General features: G+C 38.3%; 1 protein-coding gene across 4 annotated transcripts in view; it reads right to left on the bottom strand.

The window, feature by feature from the left end:
- The window catches only part of LOC150104774 (uncharacterized), a 334262-nt gene extending 322600 nt beyond the window's left edge, over nt 1–11662 (bottom strand). For all 4 annotated transcript variants that reach the window (XM_090395341.1, XM_090395343.1, XM_090395345.1 and 1 more), the window contains exon 1: nt 11555–11662. The gene's annotated coding sequence lies outside the window, so the exon portion shown is untranslated. The remainder of the gene's footprint in view (nt 1–11554) is intronic.
- Between the last annotated feature and the right edge of the window lie 1820 nt (nt 11663–13482).

Genomic DNA, 13482 nt, shown 5'->3' with positions numbered 1-13482 from the left:
TTTTGAATTTAAAATTATTCTAATTGTTCAAAGTAAACTACATTTAATATGTTTCGAATTAAACTTTTTTATTGCAGTAATTTTTATTAACTGTTTTTCTCTCCTTCTTTACTCTTTTTATTTTGTTCTTTTTTGTTTATTTTTTCCTGGTAGAGTGTGAAGGCCGTGTGACACGTGGGTACGAGCCACATGCATTTCATGAGCTACGTTGTGGCCACCCCCTGCTATATACTAATGCTAAAAGTATCAGGAACAAGAGAGAGAAGTTTTAGGGATTGGTTAGTGCAACCTCGCCAAAATTCATGGGCATTAGTGAGACTTAGATAACAGCAGATGATGTAGTTATAGGGACTGAATGTGAAGGGTTTAGTATTTTTCATGGAAGATACAGAAGACAGGATGGGGGGGGGGGGAGTACTGCTGATGATAGCAGATGAACTGCAACCAAAAGAATAGGAGACAGGCAGGAGGGTGGTTGTTCATTTGAAGCAATCTGGTGTGAGATTAAGGTCAATAAGACAAAATATACAGTTGGTTGTTGCTGTAGACCAAGGAGTTCCACAGATGATCTGGAAGACATGCATCACCAAATTAGCACAATGAGTACAAGTCAAATGATTATTATGAGGGAATTCAACTATGGAGATATAGACAGGAAGGAAGAAAGATCACATGGCAGAATGGGAACTAGAATTTATACACCTGCTGAGAGATAATTACTTAAGGCAGCATGTGTTGGAGGGATATAAGAGTATTGGACCTGATCATAGTATCAGAAGAGAGATATCCATAACCAAGGTGACAACGTTGCCTCCAATTGGTGAAAGTGAGCAAAAGGAAAGGGTGAAAGAAATGATTGTTGTGGCAGGTACGAATGATTTGAAAGGAGATAAAATGGAAATGATAGAAGACCTGAATGAATTGTTTGAGGTAGCAAAAGAAAAGAGTGAGAGAGTTAGAATGATTAGTCTTTTGCCACAGTATGACAGTGAAATGTTTAAAAGGAGGGCCATAATTGTGAATGACTTTATGCGTGGGTTATGTATGACGAGTGGCGTGGAATTTGTGGACGTGTGGAGTCAGTTTGATGGGCGAAAGGATCTATATAAGATGGATGGCTTGCATTTGAATGGTTATGGTGTAAGAAGACTTGAGAAAGTGTTGCTGAATGTAGTGGATGTGCAAATTCAGGGAAACTAGATTTGTTAAGGGGGGGGGGAGTAGATATACAGTCCTTAGGGAGGCAGTTGAATGTAAGAATGAATATAATATGCTAGAGCAAATAAGGACAACAAACCAGAGTGGGATAGTTAATATAAGGCATCAAGGTAGGGTTGGGGCTAATGGGGGTCTTAAATTCATGTACACTAATACTAGGATTATTAAGAACAAGAAGGAAGAGTTTTTGGCCATGGTTGGCACTTCCAGACCACAGGTTATTGGTATTAGTGAAACATGGCTGACTGTAGATGATATAGCTAGTGGGATTGAATGTGATGGGTATAGTGTGTTCAGGAATGACAGAGAGAATAAAATGGGGGAGGAGTATTGTTGATGATAGCTGATGAGCTACAGCCAAGGAGAATAGAAGTTGAATTGCAGGATAGAGAAAAGAGCACATTTGAGGCCATTTGGTGTGAGGTTGTGGCTAGCAGAACTAAATATACAATTGGGTGCTGCTATAGACCAGGTGATGGAAAAGATGGTGGTGACAGTATGCACAAGCAAATACAAGAAATGAGTGGAAGGAGGGTGATTATTATGGGAGATTTCAACTATGGTCGCATTGATTGGAGTGAGGAGAGGACACTCAGGAGGAAGGAATTGGATTTTATGCGGTTATTAAGGGATAACTATCTGCGACAGCATGTAATGGAAAATACTAGGGGTCAGAGAGTGCTTGACCTAGTAATTACATCTGAGGATTTGGCTGTAACAAATATGACCACATTGCCACCAATCAGTGAGAGTGATCATAGGGTCTTGACTTGGGAGGTGGCTAAAGGTGTAGAATTTTCAATTAAGACAGGGTACATGTGGAATTATCGGGCTGGAAAGTATGACAAGCTTAGGAGTTTGATTGGCTCAGTGCCATGGCATGTACAACTGCAAGGACTAGAAGTTGATAGTGCATGGGAGGTAGTTAAGAAGTGCTTGCATGAAGCAATGGCTGACTGTATACCTAGAGTCCGAATAATAAATCAAGTAGGGGTTAAATGGATGAATAACACCATTAAGCTTGAGCTGCAAAAAAAAGAAACAACTATGGAGGGAATTTAAGGAGAAAGGTGACTGGCAGGTCGTACATGAACGGTATAAAGCGCAGGCCAGAAGGGTGACGAGTGTGGTAAGAAAAGCAAAAAAGGATTACGAAAGAACATTGGCCATGCAGGCTAAAGAGAATCCTAAACAGTTTTTTAGATATGTAGCAAGTAAAAGGAAAAATGTACATGGCAGAATGATTTTAAAGAATGCCGATGGTAGGGAGGTAACTGAATCAGTTGAGATAGCCGAGTTACTGAGTGAACACTTTGCAAGAATATATCATCCAGGTGGTGACATTGCAGAAACGAATAAACCAGTAGATTATACGGGAATTGTGGTGAATGAAGTGGAGGTGAGTAGTCTATTGCATAACCTCAATGTCAATACATCTGTGGGATTGAATGGTATACCAGCTCGTGTAGTACGAGAAGCAGCTAAAGAATTGTCAGTACCCTTGACCATTTTGTTTAATTTGAGTCTCGGGTCTGGGTTAGTCCCGAGCGGGTGGAAGGAGGGGAAAATAGTTCCACTGCATAAAGGTGGTTCCAAGACTGCTGTTATAAATTACCGACCGATTAGCATATCAGGAATCACTGTCAAGGTCTTAGAGAAATTAGTCAAGAAAAGAATACAGGATTGGATAGATGAAAATGGGATACTGTATGGGGGACAACATGGTTTTGTGAAGGGTAGATCATGCCTCAGTAACTTGCTCACGTTCTATAACACAGTGACGGCTGAACTGGATAGGGGTAATGGGTTTACAGTGATACTACTGGACCTTGCCAAGGCCTTTGACAGGATACCACAAGGAACCCTAATCAGTAAACTGGAGCAGATGGGGATAGATATAGGGTTGGTAAGATGGATAGGAGGGTGGTTGAAGGAGAGATACCAGAGAGTGGTTTATTCAGGAGTGGAGTCAAAAAGACGTCTTGTGACTAGTGGAGTGCCGCAGGGCTCTGTTCTTGGACCACTGCTTTTCAATTTGTTCATCAATGATATTGGAAAGGATTTGAGAGGAAGTGTTCACTTGTTTGCTGATGATGCAAAGTTGGGTAGAGCAATTGTGAGTGCACAGGATGTCAAAATTTTACAGGATGATTTGGATAGTTTGGAGGACTGGGCTAGGAAAAATGGATGTCAGTTTAATGTGGCAAAGTGTAAGGTTATGCCCTTTGGGGTGAAAAGAACAGCAGCAGTATATTGCATTGGTGGAACCGTACTCCAGGAGATTGATGAGGCCAGGGATTTGGGAGTGCTAGTGGATAGGGAGTTGAAGTTTAGGGGGCACATTGCAAAAGTGACTAAAACAGCTCACCAAATCACTTGGCTTATGAAAAATACTTTAACATGCAGAGACAAACAAGTTGTTGTTCCTCTGTATCGAGCCTTGATAAGACCCCACTGGACTTCTGTGCCCAGTTATGGGCACCAGGGTTTCTTCGTGATGGGGAGGAAGTGGAGAGGGTCCAGAGACGAGTGACCAAGATGACAGCAGGTCTGTGGAATGAACCTTATGAGAATAGGTTGAGGATTTGTGGGTTGCAGAAATTGGACGATAGGCGAAGGAGGGGTGATATGATTGAGACATTCAAATTACTGAAGGGTTTTTATAAGATTGATCCAGAAGATATTTTTGAAAATATGACTGGTGGTGGGAGGACTAGGGGCCATGCATGGAAGCTGGGCAAGAGCGTGGTTGACAAGGGTGTTAGAGCTAGGTTTTTTACTTGGAGAGTGGTGAATGAGTGGAATAAGCTTCCAGAGTCTGTTCTGGGTGCTATGACCGTGAATGAGTTCAAGGCAAGATATGATAGATACTGTGTGAATGTTGAATAGTTGTTCCAGACATGATGTTGGGGCCTCCCTTGATGAGTCTGTCGACTCCTTGGAGTTTCCCGGAACAATAATAATAATAATAATAATAATAATAATAACAAAGTGACCACGCAGTCTTGACTTGGGAGATTGTAAAACATGAGGAATATTCTATCAAGAAAGGGTATTTTTGTGAAATTACAAGGTAGGTGATTATGACATGCTTAGGAAAAAGCTTAATTCTGTACTATGGCAAAAAACACTGCAAGGTAAAGATGTTAGTAGTGCATGGGATATAGTTAAGGGTCATCTAGAGGAAGCAGTATTAAATTGTATACCTAGAGTAAGGAGAGTTAATCAGATAGGAGTTGGATGAGTAATATCATTAAGCACGAGTTGCAGAAGAATAAAATGTCATGGAGGGTATATAAAGAGAAAGGTGATCAGCAAACTCATGAACAGTACGAAGCAAGAAAGGTGACCAACATGGCAAGGAAGTCAAAATCAGAATTTGAGAAGAATTTAGCCAAGCAGGTCAAAGGAAATCCCAAGGTGTTCTTTTGTTATGTGCAAGTAAGAGGAAGAATGACTATGGAAGATTAACCTTAATGAGTGATGATGGTCATGAGGAGACAAAACTGGATAAAATAGTTGACTTATTGGGTGACCACTTTGCAAACATATATCTTCCTAGTGAAATGACTGCTTTAACCTATGTGACAGATACTAATGTGGAAACAGAGATGGATGAATTGGAGGTTCTTAGGATATTGTAGAGCCGTGGGATTAGATGAGATATCACCTACGATTTTGTAGGATGTGCAAGGGAACTAACTGGTAATGCCTTTGAGTAAGCTGTTTAATTTAAGTCTCATCTCTGGTAGAGTTCCAAGGGAGTGGAAAGATTGAAAATTATTCCTTTGCATAAGGGAGGTTCTAAGACAACGGTAGCAAATTATAGACCAATCAGTACCTCAGGCATCATGGTAAAAGTACTAGAAAAATTGGTAAAAAAGAGAATTCAAGAATGAGTAGATAAAAATATGATACTGTATGAGGGTCAATGTGGTTTTGTGAAAGGTATGTCATGCCTTAGTAATTTACTAACTTTTAATAATAGAGTAACAGCTGAGTTGGATAAAGGAAATGGCTACACGATTTTGCAAAAGCATTTGACAATACCACATGGAACACCATTACACAAATTAGAACAAATGAGGATGGATATGACTCTGGTTAAGTGGATAAGAGGGTGGTGACTGGACAGATATCAAAAAGTGGTATATGGAGGCAGTAATGCACTCAGGATTTAATCTTGGGGGGGGGGGGGGTGCCCGAGTTGAGTAGACGATTTGAGAATACACACTACGCATCGCATACGACCTATGACTGAGCATCTTCAATGATCGCTAATTCATAAGTAGTATAGAAATAGAAGACACGACAAAACATAAATAAAAAAATGAATTTTTAATTAGGAAAAGATGTTTTTTTTTCTTTTTCTTTGGGGAGGGAGGGAAGGGTCCCCTTGGCCCCACTCTATGGGTGTGGCACTGTATGGAGGGATAACATCGAGGCAAAAACAGGTGACTAGTAGTGTGCCACAAGGTTCAGTGCTGTGACCATTGCTGTTTAATTTGTACATAAATATAGGAAACAACCTGAAAGGAAATATTCAGTTGTTTGGTGGAGATGCAAAATTAGGTAGAGTAACAGTTAATCAAGGTGATGTGGAGAGCTTGGACGATTTAAATAGGCTGTCAGCACGGGCAAAAGTTAATGGGTGTCAGTTTAATGTTGAGAAATGTAAAGTTATGCATTTTGGGATAAATAGATTACATACTGTGTACTGCACTGTACTCCAGGAAATAGATGAAGCTAGAGATTTAGGGCAGGGTGGTAGACAGAGAGTTAAAGTTTAGAGGACATGTTGCTAAGGTAGCCCATAAGATTACTTGGCTAGTGAAGAACAAATTAACAAGTAGAGATAAGGGATTTGTAATTCCTCTTTATAAGGCCTCGATACACCCACTTCTAGATTGCTGTGTGCAAGTCGGGTCTCCTTGGGATGAGGAAGCAGAGAGGATTCAGAGGCGAGTGACCAAGATGGTGAGTGGCCTGTGGAATGTTCCCTATGAGGATAGATTGAATGTGTGTGGATTGCAGAAGTTGGTTAATAGGAGAAAAAGAGGGATATGATAATAACATTTAAGTTGCTTAAAGGATTTTATAGGATAGATGCAGGGGAAATATTTCAGCACTTGGCTAGAAACGAGAACTGGGGGGGGGGGGTCATCCCTGGAAGTTGAATAAAGGCGTGATTCAGTAGGGGTGCGAGTGCTAGATTTTTTGCTTGGAGGGTGGTGAATGAGTGGAATGGGGTGCCAAAATCAGTTGTGAGTAAATTTTTATGTTAATGGATTCAAGGAGAGGTATGATAGATTGTGTGGCTAGACTGGGTCTCCCGCGATGAGTCTTCGGACTCATATTATTATAATTATTATTATTATTTCACCCTGCCATCAGATGAGGTATATCTATAAATGATCTAAAAGTTACAGATAGTCCTCAATGTAATTGAGAATTCAGAAGGGTAGAATAACTCAGTGAATTTTCTGCAGGTTCTTCACACAGCTTCATCTATTAAATGGCATAAGGGTTCATTCATATAAGATGCTGTACCACACACAGCAAACAAGAGGCTGGCAGCACTTGTTTGCCAGCCTCTTCATTGGTGGCTGCCTATAATTAGTGATAAACATGGGCCAGTTATCTCTGATTGGCTACTGGTGGAGACTGAGTGGGCAGCTCAGTCTCCAAAAGCTAGATAGGGTTTAAAGGCCTCGTCTACTCCCTATAAGGGAATAAAAGGCGTTAGCTGATTTTTAAAAAATTTTTTTTTTATATACATAGCACTGATGTACCATGGGAAAATGGCAGCCAAGGCTTCCTTCCTTATTCACTGAGTGTAACATGAGGGATTTCATGTCCAGTGTGTGTGTTCAATGTACTCAATGCTAGTTTTATGGTATGAAAGCGAGTGGAGAGCGTGTAAGAAATTTTTTGTGAGCAAGTGCAAAAAATGTGAGTCCTGCTGAAGGAAGGAGAATGAAGTAGCTAATATCAACAATAAGGCAGTACACTAAAAATGTTGAAGAGAATGTAGTGCAAGGATTGATTAGTAGTGGATGAAATATGAATGAGAGTAAGAAAGTAGCTGAAAGTAATGTGGTTTATTAGGTGATAATGATGACAGAGAAACAGCATGCTTACACAGTCCTTCATAGGATAACACAAGAGATCAAGTGAGACAATTGGTATAAGGCACTGCAGGAGGGAGAATGAAAGAAAAAGTGAATAAGAAGAGTATGAAAGATTGAGAAACTGGAAGTATCAGGAAGATACTGTATGGAGTTGCAGTGTTAAGAGGTGTACTTAATGAGAATGTGATGAAAGCATGTTCCCAGGTACAAAGACTAAAGATATTAGTGAAGCTTAACATTAGTTTGCAGTGAAAGAATTGATTTTTTAGGTAGGTATGAGTGATCTGAAATTTGCAGTAAGAGAAGATATGAAAAAATTGTCATTAGAAATGAAGTAGAGTAACAAAGCAAAGATGGTGCATCTACTGCCTTGCTATGAGAGGAATGAATTTACTTTTACTATGTTAATAAATCAATGAGAAGATATTACAAGAGGAATGGTGTGTAATTTATAGAAGCATGGAGTGGATCTGATGGAAAAAAAAGACTTGTATATGCCTGATGTGAATATGAAGTCAACTATGGGTTCAGCCAACTCTGGGATAATGGAGTGTGTACAGAAATTATTATGCAATGCCACATACAGCTTCACAGGTTACAAATCTGAATGGGTTGGTAATGACATTACACAAGTGTAACTGTGAGCCCAAGGAGATGCTGAAATATATACACAAAAATGCCAAAAGTATCAGAAATAAAGGAGGACAGTTTTTAGCATTGGTCAATTCAACTTGGTCAAAAATAATTGGCATGAGTGAAACTTGGTTGGCAAAAAATGGTACAGTTACAGGAACAAGATGTAAGGATAATGTATTTTCAAGGCAACTCCAGGGAAAAGGAAAGGAGAGGTATTGCTGATGACAGCAAACATCAACTAACAAGAACAGAAGTAATTTATTTACATTTCAGTAATTTATCCACATTTTATAATAATGTGACAGCAAAACTAGATAAAGGAAATGACTACACCATGATACATGGACTTAGCAAAGGCATTTGACAGAACACTTAATGGAAAACTATTACATAAGTTGGAGCAAATGGGAATGGTTATGAGGCTGGTGGCATGGGAGATCAGCCAACCTATAGACAGACATTAGAGGATGGTGTATGGTGGAGTGGAAACAAGGTGAATAAGGGTGACTAATTGGGTGCCCCAGGGCTCTGTATCAGGACCACTATTTTTTAATTTGTATATTAATGATATAGCAGAAGATTTGAGGGGGGACATCCAGTTGTTTGCCAATGATGCAAAACTAGGGCAATAGTTGATAAAGGTGATGTAGATATCCTACAAGATGATGTAAATAAATTGGCAGTGTGGGCAAAGGACAATGGATGTCAATTCAATGTTGTAAAATTGTAAGTTAATGCACTTCGGGATGAAAAGATTGCACACATCATATCATATTGTACTACATATTGATGGTTTACAGGAAATTGATGAGGCTAGGGATCTAGTGGATAGAGATTTGAAATTTAGAGGACATATTGCAAGTTGGCAAAATAGCTCAGAGGATTACTTGGATTCTGAAGAGCACATTGACAAGTAAAGACAGGAAGGTTATTATTACTCTTCATAAGGCTATGATTCGGCCACATGTTGACTATTATGCACAGATTTGGTCACCTGCATTTCTTGCAGATCGCCAGGTGGTGGAGAGGATTCAGAGATGAGCAACCCAAGCTAGTGACAGAGCTGCGGGATGTTCCCTATGAGGACAGATTGAAAGTTGTGGGTTGCAGAGTTTAGTTATCTAGCAAAGGAGAGGGAGATATGATAGAAACTTATTAAGCTACTAAAGAGCTACTATAAGACTGACGGAAAAAATTTTTCAATACATGGGGGATAGGAGGAAAACAAGGTGTTAACTTGGAAATTGTCTGAGTGTGGTTAGTAAGGATGTATGGACTAGGTTCTTTTCTTGGAGCATGGTGAAGGAGTGGAATGGATTGCCAGAGGTGGTTGTGAGCACCCCAATAGTGAATAGATTTAAGGAGATGTATGGTAAGCATTGTGTTAATGGATAAAGTGGATATCCCACAATGAGTCTTTTGCATAGAGTGCCCATATAAGTAATAATAATAAAGGAGAATTTTAGGCATGAGGTAGTTAGTTCATTTGAGGCTATCTGGAGCAAGATGGAGGTAAATAGGTCAAAATTATTATTATCATTACATCTGACCTCCATGCAGTCAGAGACTTGTTGTGGGAGGTCATCTAACTGTGCCTTAAACTGATTTAACATGTCTACATTCACAACACACTCATTTACTGCAGCAAAGGTTGGTCGATTGGTAGAGCCTCTGCTAATAATGGCTCGCAAAAAGTTAAGCAAGTTTGAGTGCGGTTAGTAGTTGGAAGGGGTTCAATCGTTTGATGCTGCTGGCACACTCTCCCTCGATGAGTCTTTGGACTCCCTGGAGATGTCACATAATAATAATAATAATAATAATGTTTAGAGTTTGCTAACTGCAACCTGCTATCACTTAACTGTTAGGGATTATCAAAAGGCAATCTATTGCAAATTAAAGGCCTTTCAGTCATGTTCAATTAATAAAGACTAAAAGAATTATTAGTGATGAAACAATAATAATAAACTGGACTTTTAAATTAGACACAAATGATATGATTTCCTTATACTTTTAATGGAACTAGCCAGATAAACAAACTAAAATATGTTATACTTAATAGCAGTATTAAGATAGATATGAGTCTTGACTGCAGTTAGTTTTTATATAATACAATAAATTAATTATTATACAGTTACAAAATTGTTCTCATATCAACTGTAGAATAAACAAGCAAGTATACAAATGCTAGTTAGGATTAGATTACAAGCATGACCTATGATATAGTATACTGTGAGATTTGCACTCAACATCAGCAAAGGGGAAGTCTAATCTTTAAAGGTGCCTGTGGCATGACTATGAACAATAAATTACATGATTATCACGAAATATCTGTACTTTTCATTGAAGTTAATTACTGCAGTTATCGTGTAATTTGTTATTTAAAGTAGGGTGAAAGTTAGCTACTTAATGATTTCCAAATGTTATGGCTACTACAGAATCACCTACTCCCTTTTTAGAAATGAGGATAGTGGCTCTCTTCACTAACATTCTGCTGTCTGATGTGAACTACTGAAGAGACTTTTCTCATAATATATCCAAGGCCATTTTATATATATATATATATATATATATATATATATATAAAATAAAAGACTTCTAAATTCAAATGACAGGTGTGTGTCAGGGATATTCTCTCTTCTATACACAGGCCTGTTATACCTTCTTACACACTGTTGAATGAAATAATATGCAATTTATAAAATGCTTTGCTTATGTAATCTTCTTATTTTGAACAATGGGGGGGGGGGGGATTGGCCTCTGTTTCCTTAAAATACTTAGGGTATGTTCGTAACTAGTTTTGCTTTGCTTGCAATCTTTTTCAGTCGCAACTTCACAGGAATCCTCTACAAAGCCCTTCCTGGCGGAAAGACAACGTTGTGAAGATCCTCTACAATACGAAGATATAAAAATGACTGTGTAACTTTTATAGTTGTGGAAATCAATTTTATTTAGCAGGCATAGATGCTCGAAGCTATGGTTCTACAGACTGCAATTTCCTGCATACGACTTTTCTATTCACTTTGCTTCCTATCCTATTAACCTACAATGGCAGCGAAGGATAGCCATCAAACGTGGTCCAGAATTACGTTATACATAAAATATATCTATCTAATATTGTTTATTAAAACAGAACTAGCTAAGGAAACTATTTTATTTAAGGTTATTTTACAGTACTTACAAAAATGACAAATATCTATAATTATATTTTCAGTATTTTTTAAATGCCTGAATAACATAAAATATATCTATCTAAATGATGAAATTACAACATGGCTTATTCAGTGGTGTGTTGATAAATGTTTAACAACCGGCTCGCTTTATGAAAAATTTGATTCTTCACAAAGTTATATTTTATCTTCAGATGTCTTTGTTTCTGCTAATTCAAATTTTGTCCTTTTAATGTTTAATCAGTTTCTTTCTATTTCATTTTTGCAACTAACGGCTATCCGCATTTTCGACCGCAAAACTCTAACCCTGATTAAAATTATTTTAATTATTAAAAAAAAAAGAAAAAAAACGAAATAAAAACATATATTAAAGAAAATTTTCCTATATTACCTACAACTTACCTATTATCAAATGAAATCCTGAACAAAAAAAAAAATGTAATACTAATATACCACTCGTAGTCGATCAAATGACCAGAGACTGTAGCCGTCGCGACGAATTTTTGTATTTATCGATAGTGCAACAATGTTGCATTTCCAAGAACGAACTTAATGTTGAAAGTTCTTGGAAATTCGCCGAAAAATAAGGCATTATTGTTTATTCAAATACCCAGTTCGGGAGTTTCGATAACGTGTTTGTGTTTTAATGAATACAGACATTGTTTAGTAAATATGGGAGGGGAGATATGATTGAGACATTCAAATTACTGAAGGGTTTCTATAAAATTAATTCCGAAGATATTTTTGAGAACAGGGCTGGTTGTGGGAGGACTAGGGGACATCCATGGAAACTGGGCAAAAGTGTGGTTAGTAAAGGTGTTAGAGCTGGGTTCTTTACTTTTAGAGTAGTGAATGAGTGGAATGCGCTCCCTGAATCTGTGGTGAATGCTGTGACAGTGAATGAGTTTAAGGCGAGGTATGATAGATACTGTATGAATGTCAAATAGTTGTGATGAATATGATTTGGGGCCTCCCTCGATGAGTCCAATGACTCCCTGGAGTTGCCCGTAATAATAGTAATAATAGTAATAAATAAAATCGTTTCCAAATTTCCGTTCGTAAATTGAGTTTGTGTTTTGTGAATTCTTCTTTATGCATTTATTTTTGATAATAATAATAATAATATAAGTGTTTATTATACAATTTCAAAATATTTACGAGAAAAAGTATATACCACCATTCATCATCTAGCCTTTCATAAAGAATTTTAATAACCGGCTCGCACGATCCGGTCCCAACAAACCTTATTACATTGTACATGTTTTGGTCATAAAGTTAGTACCTGTTAGGTAGCTACCTAACAGGTACTAACGGTTCTTTGTATTTTGAAACCTTTTTTGCATTTACCTCTTTTTTGTACTACGCAAGCCTTGAGAAAGCGGTCAGTTACTAGCGAAACCGGTAGGCAATTTGTAAGAGCTTAAGTACGTTGTAAATATATGGTCTTTGTAACAATAAATCTTTATTTTGTAAACCTTATTACAACTAACAATTGCTTGTAGCGTACTCTTCCATAGAAACCAACGAGAGTAAACTTAGCAATATGCGCATGTACCGATTTGATAAAACGGCGTAATTCCTTAATTTTATTACATGAATTACTCTGTTGGCGACTCAAAGGAGTAGTAGTGTGGTGTCTTGAGGATACACATCTTGCTGACAGATGTATACTATTAAAACTAGGGAAAATATCATTTATTCCTACCAAGTTAGCCGCATGCATTTTCCTTGAACGTTGCTCCTGGTCAAAGTTATGCAACGGCGACATCTCGACGCTTTCAAACTAGGAACAGTCAGTTAAGGGAGAGAACCCCTAACTATGCTGGCATATGTACCGTTTTTTTTTTTAAATATATATTTCCCGGCGTCACGTCGTTCTAATAAAAATGCCAATTGTCCCGTTTTTAATAAAAACTATAAATATACTTGGGAGCCTGTGTAGCTCAGTGGATGTGGCGTTTGCATACCACCGCGCTTGGCCGCACGAAGGAAGACTTCATTTCGAGTCTAGTCGGCGACTAGAGGAAATTTTCTAAGCCTTTTTTCGACCGGTTCCCGAGTTAGTCGATCTCTGGCACGGGCAAGCAGGTTTTTCCTCCCGGAAACTCGGGTTTTTCGTCCTGTAAACTCAAGAAAATCGACCGTAGAACCCACATTATTTTTTCAGAGATTAAATATATTGTGTTAGGATTAGGGACCACGAGATGGCGGCACATTTGAGCCGTCTCTCTTCACTGCGTACCGCTTAATTAGTGATAGCCTTGGGCCATCTGTCTCTGATTGGGTACCAGTGGAGATTGAACTGCCCACTCAGTCTCCAAAAGTTAGAT

This window comes from Typopeltis vanoorti, chromosome 7 (genome assembly GCF_054136105.1).
Source record: "Typopeltis vanoorti isolate ZY-2024b chromosome 7, IOZ_Tvanoo_1.0, whole genome shotgun sequence".
In the NCBI taxonomy this organism is placed as follows: domain Eukaryota; kingdom Metazoa; phylum Arthropoda; class Arachnida; order Uropygi; family Thelyphonidae; genus Typopeltis; species Typopeltis vanoorti.
The sequence above is the reverse complement of the archived record's forward strand: the minus strand, read 5'-3'. Positions and strand labels throughout refer to the sequence as shown.